Source organism: Colossoma macropomum, unplaced genomic scaffold, assembly GCF_904425465.1.
Source record: "Colossoma macropomum unplaced genomic scaffold, Colossoma_macropomum, whole genome shotgun sequence".
NCBI classification, from domain to species: domain Eukaryota; kingdom Metazoa; phylum Chordata; class Actinopteri; order Characiformes; family Serrasalmidae; genus Colossoma; species Colossoma macropomum.
Window position 1 is genome coordinate 15,466,539 of NW_023494797.1, and position 8,462 is coordinate 15,475,000.

The 8,462-nt window shown below is 39.8% G+C and overlaps 1 protein-coding gene across 1 annotated transcript in view; it reads left to right on the forward strand.

Moving 5' to 3' along the window:
* Nucleotides 1–8,462, forward strand: part of apba2b (amyloid beta (A4) precursor protein-binding, family A, member 2b) — a 179,701-nt gene that overhangs the window by 136,749 nt on the left and 34,490 nt on the right. The window lies entirely within an intron of this gene.

The window sequence follows — 8,462 nt, forward strand, 5'->3', positions numbered from 1 at the left end:
AGAATCTATTTTTTTCAATACCGACTATATAGAGCTATAATTGTTGTTTTGTGTAATTACAAATTAATTACACAGTTTGTTAAATTAGTAATTACATTCACATTGATATTCTGTATAAACAGAGTCTATGCTTCTTTTTTTATTTATTTCGGTGTCAGAAAAGTAAAGCAGAATATGACAATATGCACAAATTTTGATCAGATTCAAATAATGAAACAGCTCATCTTCTGTTTACAATCATGGATGGAATATTTACAATCTGTTTGAGTGAGAAATTATTTTAAAAATGAATATTGTTTTAGAACAAATTCTTAAATCTTCTTTTTTTGTTTTTTTTTATTACAGCATTTGAAAGTGCCATTTTCTGGATACGGATAAATAGAAATGCTCTAAAATTACTTGGAAAAAATCTTTTTCCATTAAAAGAAAATTCCACCGATTTTTCAAAATTTATGTGCAGTTCAATTATCACAATACAGTCATTTAGAGTGGTTTGATGTGAAATGCTCCTTTCTAGAGAAACTGGCAGAATCAGTCAGAGTCAGAATTGTTCGTGGTCTAAAGAGTTTATGTCTAAAATTTCCTTCACAGAAAGTTACATTAAGATTGGTTTGAGAGTGTTTTGTCCTAAAAAGTATATATTTTGAATTCCTTTCATGGTGGAGAGGTACATGCAGCATGTTGTATGGCAAAATACACATAGGAGAAAAGCTGTCCCATACTAACTTACTTTTTTTATTTGTTTAATTCTTGCTATTTTACTGACTAATGATTTGTTAAGACAATTAAAAGCTGTTTTTGCCATTTTGGGCTTGGCCCATTTCCTTGAGCAGGAGTTTATATTTGTGTTGTAGACACTGTGACTCCTGGTTCCTATCACCACCACTGTAAAGTAATCTGAGTGGATATGTTTCTCTTGAACAGAGCCTTTCACATCAAAACACTCTGAATGACTGTCTATATGCCAACCACTGAATTATCAAGAAATTTTGAAAAATCCAGTGGAATTTCCCTTTAACTTCCATATAAGGGGTTAAGGATGTTTTTTCCTTTTCCCTGTAAAGTTACCATGGTTAATGTGTCTTGTAAATATGGTGCACTCCGCCAATATAAAGCTGGCAAACATAGCAGTGTCTTTAGGTGAATTCTCTAGTGGGGTTATTGGCTAAAAACAAGGCTCAGGCCATGAAAGGAAAGCATATTGGGATAATTTAGTGACCCATGTGGATTCCCTAATCATCCTCAATGAGGCTCAGAGGGGCCCTGGCTTATCTGGTCTGTTTCAGGGGCTTCGTTAGCGCTGTAGGAAAGAACCGAAAGCTGGAACTCTGCTTCTAAACCCTCTCAACCTCTCGCTTATCCCCAGAAGACTGCTGTCGTTTGTGTTTTCCCTTGGCTCTGACGCCTGGTACGGTGGTTGGGTCCTATTTTTGTTATGAGATGAGATGAGATTTGTTTGTTTACACCCCAGGAGATGTTGTCTAATCAGTAGTTATGGGATTAGAGCGTAATCTCCCTCACTCTCTGTGGGCTAGGATGAGAGCTTTTCAGCTGCCACGCTCCGCGCCAACTGCAAGTGCATTTGTGAATGCCTTATAATACCCTGCTGCTGAATCAAAGTGACTGGGTTATTAGTGGGATCTTTCTTCAAAGCTTTTGTATGTGACATAGAAAAACGTGACACGACGCTTGTTTGAGGTGAGTTGTGCACTTTTAAGAGTGAAAAAATAAATCCTTGTAAGAAACTCTTTATTGCTCCCATCAGTATTGGTCAACGTACAAGTATGTGTTGAATGTCATTTCTGTAATTGGATGTAATCTCTGAACATGCTGTCTTGCTCTTTTAATTAAATAGGGGTGGCCAGACTGGCCAGTTCAATCTACAGGGACCCCAGTGCTGTTTATCTTGCCAGTGCAGTTTAAGGCTCGAGCCAGAATTAGACCTCGATTAGCACACACGCTTCCTCCCGGCAGATGGGAAAGAAACTGCCTCCACGTGGCCCTGTAATGTGAAAGCTGGCACATGCCAACGTCAGATCGCTGTTATACCTGGCTTTTGCAAGCCTGCCATCCTCTCCTATTCTGCAGAAGGCTGTATTAAAGGAACACTCCAGCGTTTTTCAACCTTATCTCAGTTTGCCAATTCTGCATTGTACGGTCGATTACTATGAAGACGAATTCCTGTGCAGGTCCTTCGCTTAGAAGTTTAGAGACTCCAAACACGCTTAATAGACACAACTGCCCACTGGATTTTAAGAAGCCCAGACTTTTTTGACAAGGCACAATATGATACAGAATTGGCATCCAATCAGAACAGGGGTTATTTACCTATATTAGTCTTAAAGGCACAGTAACAAAAACAGCCTGTTTAAAAGAGAGGTTGAAAAAAATCACATAAACATAAATAATTTCGGTATATAAACCCATACACAGAGAGTATACATGGATTTCAAGGGAAAAAAAATACAAGAAAATGTAGGATACGGATCCTTCAGTAAAAGTTTGTTTTGAGTGAGAGAGTGAGTTACTTAGTTAATTAGTTAGTAAATTAATTAGTGAATAGGTGAGAGAATGAGTTAGTCAGTCAGTCAGTCAGTCAGTTAGTTAGTGAGTGAGTTAGCTAACTGGTTAGATTTGTTAGGAAGTGAGTGGGTGAGTGAGTTATTTGTGTTAGTGATTTAGTTAGTGAGTTAGTTTGTGAGAGTTAGTCAGTTAGTTATTTTGTGAGTTTGTGAGTTAGTAAGATAGTTTGTCAGTGAGTGAATTAGTTATTTTGTGAGTGAGTTAGTGAGAGTTTGTGAGTGAGTTAGATAGTCAGTTGGTTAGTTTGTAAGTGAGGTAGTAAGTTAGTGAGTTTGGGATTTAGTGAGTTAGCTTGTGAGTCAGAGTTAGTGAGTGAGTTAGTGAGTTAATTAGTGAGTTAGTTTGTGAGTAAGTGAGTTGGTTTCTAAGTGAGTCACTTAGTGAGTGAGTTAGCTTGTGATTTAGTTAGTGAGTGAGAGTTAGTTAATCAGTTAGTGAGTTAATTTGTGATTCAGTGAGTTAGCCTGTGAGTGAGAGTGAGTTAGTTATTTTGTGAGTGAGTTAGTTTCTGAGTTAGTGAGTTAGTTTGTGAGTGAGTTAGATAGTCAGTTGGTTAGTTTGTAAGTGATGTAGTAAGTTAGTGAGTTTGTGATTTAGTGAGTTAGCTTGTGAGTCAGAGTTAGTGAGTGAGTTAATTAGTGAGTTAGTGAGTTGGTTTGTGAGTGAGTCACATAGTGAGTGAGTTAGTTTTTGATTTAGTTAGTGAGTTTGTGAGTAGTTAGTGAGTTAGGTTGTGATTTAGTTATTAAGTAATTTGGTGAGTGAATTAGTTTGTGAGTGAGTTAGGTTGTGATTTAGTTGGTGAGTTAGTTTGTGAGTGAGTCACTTAGTAAGTGAGTTTGTGAGTGAGTCACTTAGTGAGTGAGTTTGTGAGTGAGTCACTTAGTGAGTGAGTTAGCTTGTGATTTAGTTAGTGAGTGAGAGTTAGTTAATCAGTTAGTGAGTTAATTTGTGATTCAGTGAGTTAGCCTGTGAGTGAGAGTGAGTTAGTTAGTTTATGAGTGAGTTGGTGAGTTATTTAGTGTGTGAGTAAGTTAGTTAGCTAGTTAGCTATTTAGTGAGTGAGTGAATTAGTTAATTAATTTGTTTCAAGCCAGATCCATAAAGAGCTTCGCTTCTAAAAACACATGTCCTTTAACTCAATGATTTTTGGGGCTGTGAAGCAGAGTCTTGGCCAGCAGCGAGCTTCAGAAGCATGATTGCAAATGAAATAATTTAAGCAACTTAAAAATATTCTAAGGCTTATTTGACCTTTTAGACTATCCAGAGTTCACTCAGATAGTTTGGTTTTGCTCAGTTAACTACAGTCAGAGTTGGCCTGAATTCGTGTTCTGTAGCCTAACCCTACCTCTGGACGATATCAAACAGAAGATACCAGAGCAACTTTCATAAGTGAAAGCAAAAAATCCACAAAACTGTAAGAATACTGTATAATTATTCTTATTGTGTTAAATGCATGGATGGGGTGTGCTTGGGCCCCAGAACGCTTAAATGCGGTCTTGGTTCTGCTCCAGTCGTCTTGAAAGACCATGTTCGCTTCGTAACGAGGAGATGCTTCTGTAAACAAAAGAATCCTGCAAGTGCTCTGTCTCAGGGAGTGTGTGGCTGCCTGGCTTTGATCACGCTCAGTGGATTCCATTCAAAGCTGAAAACAGCGGTTTGCAGGCAGAGGCGTTCCAGGGCGCTGAATTAAAACGCTGGAATTGAAATTGTTGTCAGAGTGATGAATAGTTAATGTCAGGTGCACGCTGCGTCACTCTACAGAAAAGACGCTCTTTTACAAATGAGAGAAGAGGTTGTGAATGCTGATGCCTTCAGTGTCTACGTCTACAGGGAATAGTCCATTGTTTTTGAGTCTAATCTCAATCTGTTACATCAGTATCGTCCTTGAAGTTATTTTACCTGGTTTCTATGTACTAAGAAAAAAAAACCCTGCTGACCTGTAGCTCACTTATAATAAGCCAGTGGGCAGCTGCAGAGTACCTTGAATGTTGGAAATACATGACTATTAGAGCCTAAACCATATATTGTTTGGCTGAGAATATCAGCTAATGTAGGTGAACGACAGTTTAATCGGTTTCAGTGAATACAATATTGGCAATAATGCACCAATAATTAGAGACGTTTTTGGTTGTGGCACCACTGGGATTTGAGCTACGATAGAGCAAAATCTTGAAGAGCACCGAAAGAGTCACCCCATGTTTAAAGCTGCTTGGCGACGTCTTTGGTGGAAATGTATAATTTCCAGTTTGCAGAAGAAGATTTTGTAACATGGGTTATGCTTGGGACCCCTTCCCCGAGTAAATAAATCTGTTGATTGAAAGATAATTCAAAGAGAACTCAGTCAAAACTTGGTGAAGGATGTGTCTTCCAAGCATGTGAATGAATTATCTACTATTGTCATCAGGTATATATATATATACACACTGTGTATAGATGATATATATATATATATATATATATATATATATACACTTATATATATAGAGTTTAAGAAATGTGATTGAAGAAGACATATCAATCAGTAAAACACTGTTTAACCAAACTATTGGGGTACAAAATTAAAGCCTGTTAGATAAATATAAAATTTGTATTTAAATTTTATGGCTCCTTAAAATCAGCATTTGTGACAAAATTTTCATATCAGTCAAACTCTAGTGACTGTATAATGCAAATTCAAACTACAGCTGTACAGTAGAGGTTTTATGATGAGGCTGCCATGACAGACTGATTTACCAAAGCTATTCTTATGAAGTTTTATCCCAAACTCCACCCACATCACAATGCTGGCACCAAATTACAGTATATCATCAAAAGTGTGCGGACACTCCTTGTAATTATTGCATGTAGGTGTTTCAGCCACACCCACTGCTGACAGGTGTATAATATCACACAGACATGCAGTCTCCATAGACAAACTTTGGCCAAGCAGCTGCACACAAGCCTAAGTTTACTATGCACAATGCCAAGTGTCGGCTGAAGTGGTGTAAAGCCATAGAAATGTGTTCTCTGGAGTGATGAATCACGGTTCACTATCTAGCAGTGTGGTGGATGCCAGGAGAACGCTACCTACCTGAATGCACAGCGTCAACAGTAAAGTTTGGTGGAGGAGGGATAATGGGCTGGAGCTGTTTGGGGAGGGCCCTTTACTTTTCCAGCGTGACTGTGCTCCTCTGCACAAATCAGGTTCATAAAGACATGGTTTGATGTGTTTGGTGTGGAGGAACTCCAGTGACCTCCAGAGCTCTGACCTCAACACCACAGAACACCTTTAGGATAAATTGAATGTCAATTGCGAGCCAGGCCTTCTCGCCCAAAATCAGTGCATGACCTCACAAATGCTCTCCAAAAATTTGTGAACAGCCTTCCCAGAATAGTGAAGAAATTTCTAGCTGCAAAAGGGGGCACGACCCCTTATTAATGCCCAAAGCTAATACAGATGTGATGGTTAGGTGTCCACATACTTTTGGCCATGTAGTGTACCACAAGGTCATCCCTGTGAAAGGCTAGTTCTGTCCCTGAAACAACCAGTTATACAGCTTAGACAGCATTTGACAATTGTTCTACAAATGTTCTACAACTTTTTGCATAAATGTTCAGCAACTGCCCATTAGCTTCTGTTACTATTTAGCAAATTTTAAGTCTTCAGGTTTTTTGGTTTTCTTTTCTTAGCTGTCAAAGTTACTGGTAATCAACCATATGCTGCAGTTGGGGCAGATACAGTTTAGGTTGAAAATTGCTGGGTTATTCACAAAGAAGAAAGTACTGTGGGACTGTCTTGCATTTCAATGTGGAGAAATGAGAACGAGCAATTGAAATGCAAGAGAGAGCCCCGCAGTAGTCACTTCTTTGTGATCTCTATCAGCTCTGCTTAAGTTCCTGAAGCATGAGTCCCTTTTAGTCAGATGGTTGTCTTAAGCAAACTCTGAAAGTGGAGCTTCAGCAGAAATGGCACTGCGCAGGTTCCAGTTCTTAACTGTAATCCGCTTTCCCTTTTTTCAGGACAGCGTGCAGATGCGGGTTAATTTTGCATGAAGCGTGCCGTGGCGGTCTGCGCAGAGAGTCTAGTTTTAGAAACACACGTATGTGGCGAGGGCTGGGACTCAGAAGTGCAGCTGTGTGTTCGGCACACACACCTGTGGAGGGGTAGAGCCTGCTAGGGTGTGTACTGTGAAAGTGATGTTCTTCTGTATAAAAGCATGTAAATGCTTTGCTCCACCAAACCCAACCCTAACCTTAGAGGAACAGTCCGAAAGATTTACACAATTTTCCACTTATCCCAGATGTAGTCGAACAGCCGAGATGTGTTTGGAATCCAAAATTTGCTTCTTTAGTTTAGAACTGGAGATACGAGGCTAACTAGCTTACAAACAGTGGAGCTCAATAGTCACCCAAATAGCCCAAATAATTTGTGCAAATGTGCATCACCAAAACCCGCTGATTCTAGGTCAGCACTTCTACTCCTGTTGTCTAGTGGGTTGTCTAGTTTTTTATAATTTTTCTATAGTTTTTTATTTTTTTTAATTTTTACCAGGTTTTCTCCCCAATTTAGTCGTCTCCAATTCCACCCGCTAGTTAGGACTCCCCCAATCACACACAACGCTATCAGCGCTAGGAGGGCGAGGCTAACACAGGCTTCCTCCGAGACCTGTGAAACCAGCCACCGCATCTTTTCGAGCTGCCGCTCACGCAACGTCATTGGACAGCCGAACGCGCTTGGAGGAAAGCGCCAACCGCCAGATCTGCTAACAGACGCCTGCGCTGACTAGCATCGCGCTGAGTGAGTGATGGGGGGAGAAAGGCAGCCATCCCACCCACCCAGAGCGAGCGAGGCCAGTTGTGCTCTCTCGGACTCCCGGCTACGGATGGCTGTGGCATCACCAGGGATCGAACTCGCGATCTCCTGATGACAGGGCCAACGTTTAGACGGTTGCGCCACTCGGGAGCCCCTAATTTTTTTATAGTTAACAGTAAGTCACACTGTCCTAAACCACATCATAAGGTCTGCATGACCTTAATGAAGACCTGGAGGCAGTTTGAGTGGGTTGATAGAAGTTTTGGTGATGTATTTTTACAGAAACAGTTTGAGCTGTTTGGGTGACTATTGAGTTCTTGTGTTTGTTAACAATGTTAGCAATGTTAGCCTCATCCAGTTCTAAACTAAATAAGCAAGGTTTGATCTCAGCCGATCGACCCTGTCTGTGTATGTTTGATTTTTCACCAAGTTATTCCTTTAGTACTTACTCTCAGCAATCAAAAAATCAGCTTTGACCACTTTTACTTTTTTCTCATAAAAGCCAAATACAAGTGATTCATATTTCAGGACATATTTCAGGGGAGATTAGAAAAAAGACAACCCACTTGCACAGGGAATGAGAGATCTTTCATCTTTGAGAGAGAGGAGAAAATCAAGCTGCTTCAGATCTGAAAACAAGTGTTTCTTTCCATCCTTCCACTGTGAGAAGACAACTTAGCGCTATGGGTCTGAAAGGATGTGTAGCTGTTCAAGAAGAACCTCACCGAGAAACGGAGACGAACACCTCGAACAAAGAAGCTGAACGATGGACTGACCACCCCAGACCCCAGAGTCCAGACCTCAACATCACTGAATATGTTTGGGATTATTTGGATTGTGAGAACCAGAAAGTATCTATATATAAAATAATAATGTTTCCTATGTATTACAAATATGTATTACTATGTCTTATATGTAATAAGAATGTACTAAATCTAATCCTAAACCTAATCTAATCTGACCTAAACGCTAATCTGAGCCTCAGTAACTAAAAAGTTACTGTTTTGTACTCTTTCTGTGTTAACTCTTGTGTGGTGTTCGAGTCTGTGGGACCCATTTTCAGCGTGGCCTTTGCTTATTTTCT